We start from the raw sequence: 5324 nt of genomic DNA, 5'->3' as shown, positions 1-5324 counted from the left end.
TTAGGACGGTATCTTTAAAATCCATGTTATGGTAAGTGTGCACGTGAAGTCTTTGTACACTTTCTAAAATCCACAATGTGGTAAGTTTGCATGCTAGAACTTTGCGTTCTTTCTAAAATCCTGTATGGTGAGACTTACGCGCGGCAGAAATGTCAATTTTTTCCAAGTATAAGTCAAGTATAATTAAATGTCATTTTAAGTATATTTCTGAGGTTTCTGAGAAGTACATAACGCACATTTCTGAGAAGTACATAAAAAGTAGACTAAAAGTATACTTTCCTATTTTTTTGTTTAAAAGAAGTATACTAATAGCACACTTGAATGAAATTATTTTTCGTAAGGGAAGCCACTCTACATATTATCATTGAGCAGTCTGCATCATTTGCAGTCAAGACAGGCGTCTCCTGTCAATCTTCTCCCCTGCGATGGACAATAACAAAGACAACCACAGTGTTACAGTTGGTTGTTGTGAGTGAAGCACATGACAAAGGAGAATTAATAATCTTTCATAGATATATCCACAGGAAAAAAAAAAAAAGGACAAAGACTAAAGGAGAACGTCTCAGGTTACTTATGTAACCATGGTTCCGTGAGTAGGGAACGAGACACTGTGTCCTCTAGGTTTCCTGCCATGCTTCGGACGCAAGCTTGACGTGTGAATGACGTGTTCTCCCGGCGCTTATTTATACTATAGTCGCACCGGTAGTGACGTCATGGGCTGTCGCCGGCCAGCATGTTGTTGGTGTTTTTTTAATGTATGCTTCAGACACGGGTCACGACGAGGCATTCCCCATAGCGACCCCTAGAGGACGCAGTGTCTCGTTCCCTACTCAGGGAACCATGGTTAAATAAGTAACCTGAGACGTTTTCCCTGAATGGACTTTTCAGACCAATTCATGTGTTTTCCGTCACAATTTGACATTTTTCCCCTCAGACGCTGAAACGACTACTTATACAACGCTTTGTTTTTGTGACTGCCCAAATCACGTGAATATGAGGCGTGCTAAATTACAACCGTGAAATGTATGAAATATTTCTTTAATTAGGGTAAAAGCAGGGTTTACAATGTGTGAAAAGCCTTTTTGAGTCTAAAAGGACAAAAAACTTCATTGGGAGTTTTTAGCAGTGCATGCTAATGCTCATGCTCATACTCAAAGGAATAGTTCAGCCAAAAATGAAAATTCTGTCATCATTTACTCACCCTTAAGTTGTTCCAAACCTGTTTGAGTTTATTTCACCTGTCGAACACAAAAGAAGATATTTTGAAAAATGCTGATAACCAAATAGTTGCTGGTAGAAATTGACTTCCATAGAAAAATACTATGGAAGTCAATGGTTACTGTCAACTGTCAAAATTTGTACAGCCTTTTCAAAACTCATTCATTTCATGCACATTCATGACCCTAAATGAGAAATATTCACAAAATTTCAAGATAAAATTAATCGTTTAACCCGTATTTCAAGCAGTTTGAAAATCAAGTATGGGTCAAAATGAAATCACGACAGGGCTTCTCACCACAAATCTTTTCACAAACTGTTTTGGCCTAATATATAGTATACGATTTTGGATGCAGCCAATATGAGTGGTGCTTTTCTGTGCAAAACATGCTGCACAACATTAGGGTGAGTAAATGATGATAGAATTTTCTTTTTCTTTTTTTTTGGGTGAACTGTTCCTTTAAGTATGAGCATGAGCATGCACTGCTAAAAACTCTCAATGCACAATGTGAGGCAAGAAAATAACTAATAAAAAAAACATCAACCCACATGCAAATATAACGATACATGCAATCATTTTTAGGCCTATGAAAACTTCTCCAGGGAAGGTTTTTGTATTTAAGATGGTGTTGCCAACATTAAAATTGATTTATTAAAGAACTCGTGCCAAAAAAAATCGATAATTCCCAAGAATCTTCAAATGTCTGACCATCAGCTGTGAGAATGAGGTCACAAAGAGACCGTGTGTTGGTTGCAGAAGCATAGGGCTTTGAGCTTCGGCACTGCAGCCAAACAGAAGCGTGTGGCAGAGAGTTCATGTAGAATTCATAGGACAGCGGTCTCTCATGTTGTTTCTGCTTCTGAAGGGAGCAGGACAGATGTCTGAGCGTCTGTCACCCTCCGTCCCTCCTGCATGATTCAGACATATAGTAAAAGCCATTCCCAGATGGGACCGGAGCTCTCTCCTCCTCATCCTTCCAAGAAGCGTTAGAGGAGTTGAGATGGGGAATACCTGTGTGTTTTTATAAATATAAACCGAGAAACCTCAATCAGATACTACTGCAGGGAGCTGAATGTTGACCACACGGTTATTTCTTTTCATCCTAATGGATGTTTTATAGTGCGTAGGTTGTTTTAAGGGTGTGTGGGGAAGTATGTTTTTTTAATTAAGGATGTGCAAAGTCTGAACTTTCTTAATGGTTAAGGTATATGCCAGTCAGAAGTGAATGAATCATTCACTGCGCAATCTCTGAGTTTATGCAACACAAGTATGTGTGGCACAACATAGTTTACCCCAGTAGGACCTGGATCAAAATCCTCTGTTTTTCCTGGAACACTATTACTATCAAACATGTATAGCTTTAACCTGTCAGAAACCAGAGAACAACGGCTGGTTACTGGGACTACAGTGGTCACAATCAGGGTTATTTTTGTTGACTTAATTTTCTGTTATTGTAAGCTTACTTTTCATTGCTTGAAATAAAATAAATATTAAATTAAATGAAATATAAAAAGACATATTATACTGAGTGAACACATTCATTTTTTTAAAGGTTTAAATATTTATATTTAACACAAATTAACTTAAAACAATGGCATGGTGCTATCAAGTATTTTCAGTAAAGTTAACACTTCAGGTTGTGCAATTAATTACTCAAGCAGTAATTAAAAAAATTAACAAGTTACAAGCAATAGAACAAAAATACAAATTAAGTACAACATGTTTTTTTAGGTATCTAACAGCAGTTTCAAATGTTCAAATAAACATTCAGAAAATGAAAATAAGGTAATCCAAGGTAAAATAAACTACTTAAATTATTTGCAAAGTCCTCACTGCATGATTATTTGATGTAATGCATTAATATTGATTTGTTGCCATCATAGTTTGACTAAAAGCAGGCCTATAGTTTTTTTTTTTTTTTGCAACAGTTTTGGGACCAATTCTCACTATTACTAGCATATTGGGTGTTTATTAGTACTTACAAAGCACATATTAATGCCTTATTCTGCATGACCATATTTTAGATCCCTTAATCCTACCACATACCTAAACTTAACTATTAATAAGTAGAAAATTAGGTGTTTATTGAGGCAAAAATTGTAGTTAATAGTTGGTTAATAGTGAAAATTGGTCCCCAAGCTAAAGTGTAACCCTTTTTGTAACCGCTTAATTTTGTGTTCATATTCAATAGTAGATGGCAAATTAAAGCTACTAAAGTTATTCCACCAAGAGAAGTGACGGATATTCTATTTTCTTATCAGTATTGTTGTGCAGTAGGATAAAAAAGAGAGTGGCAGATCTATTAGGCTGTATTTACACTACAAGTTCCTAATGCACATATTCCACATTTTGACATATCTACAATTTCTCTTTACTCTGCCTCTTTATGCTCACTTAAGACGAAACTGACTGTGTTTACAGTAATTTAGCTCCAAGATGGGCATTTTGACCATAAAGTGCATTTTAGCGTTGACATGCACAGCCGCTTTACAGTGAGTGCTCTTCACAGAATGAAAAGCTGGAAAGCAGCTGTTAGCCACATATGGCCAATGGAAAGTAGCCGCATGTCAGTCAGATGGCACTCAGGAAACTGAGACCATAAATTGGTATCAAGTGCAAGAGGTCATAAGTTCACATTTTGCGCGAATATTTTAATTTTTTATTAATAAAACTAATTAAAATTGGACTGCTGGTCAGTAGATGGTGGCATATTTGGTTGCACTTTATTTTGTGAATTTTGTAGCAATGGACAGCGAGTGCTGAGCAATAGAGAAGTCAATCATGCTGTGTGCAGGGTTATAATAATAACTTTATTATTATTATTATTATTCAAATATTATCTGGAAAATATTAACTTTGTACTAAGTCATATTTTGTTTCTACCAGAATTCAGAATAGAAAAATATATTTTTTGTTTTAAATATAATTAATATTAAATATTTTTATTAAATATTAATTCATTCATTTAATTTTATTGATAAAATCCATTTTATGTTGTGCTTTTCCTGATTTTAAAAACTGGTAAGAGAAGGATTGTTGTTCCAGGACCAGCAAAGGACATTTAGGAACACGTCCTACTTGTGTATACCACATTAAACAGTCAGTGCTAGAGATCTCTATTTTTCCTTTTCAAATGCAAATCATTTAACTGTGACTGTGAAATGGATATTAAAAATGCAGGAAGATACATTTACAATAGCAAACTGGAAGTGCAGTCATATTTAAGAGTGAAACTGTGAGAGTTTTGTATTCAGGTCATAGGACATTGGCAAATAATGCTCTGTGATCATCTCGGGTTATTGTAGTAATGTTGCCGCCACAAGGCTGTGTGTGGTTTTGCTTTTATACTCTGCTTTTGTATCCAGGGATGACTCCAAGCGCACAGTGAGTGGCAGTTCAGTGGATGCAGTGCCCATGTTACATACATACCTGACACACACACACACACACACACACACATTGTATAAGGTTGGTAAGATTAATGTTTTTAAAACAAGTCTCTTATGCTCTCCAAGGCTGCATTTTTTTTATCAAAAACACAGGAACGTACTGAATTATTATTGTAGTTTAAAATAAATGTTTTCTATATTTATTTTTTATTTCCTATTTTATTTTCTGTATTTCTATTTCTATTTCATTTTCTATTTAAAATACAATTTATCCCAGTGATGGCAAAGCTTGAATTTTCAGCAGCCTTTACTTTAGGCTTCAGTGTCACGCGATCTTTCAGAAATCATTCTAATATGCTGATTTGCTACTTAATATCTTTGTGGAAACCATTATACTTTTTTTTCAGGATTCTTTGATGAACAAAAAGTTAAAATAAAACAGCATTTATTTGAAATAGATCTTTTGTAACATTATACATATATTTAATGTTACTTTTGATCAATTTAATTAACACACAAGCACTTGTCTACAATTTAACTCTTAATTTCTCACAATAAACAAATAGACTCACTAAAATCAATAAACTCACACACGTACACATTAAAACAGACATAACTGAGCCCGAAATAGAAAGTCGCAAACACAAACCCAACAGCCCAACCAGATGGCATGTGTGTGCAGGGCCGCATTAAGACCGCACTGGGCCCCGGGGCTA

The sequence above is a fragment of the Sinocyclocheilus anshuiensis genome, unplaced genomic scaffold, assembly GCF_001515605.1.
Source record: "Sinocyclocheilus anshuiensis isolate Anshui unplaced genomic scaffold, SAMN03320099.WGS_v1.1 scaffold1051, whole genome shotgun sequence".
Taxonomy (NCBI): Eukaryota; Metazoa; Chordata; class Actinopteri; order Cypriniformes; family Cyprinidae; genus Sinocyclocheilus; species Sinocyclocheilus anshuiensis.
Note: the sequence above shows the minus strand (reverse complement) of the source record.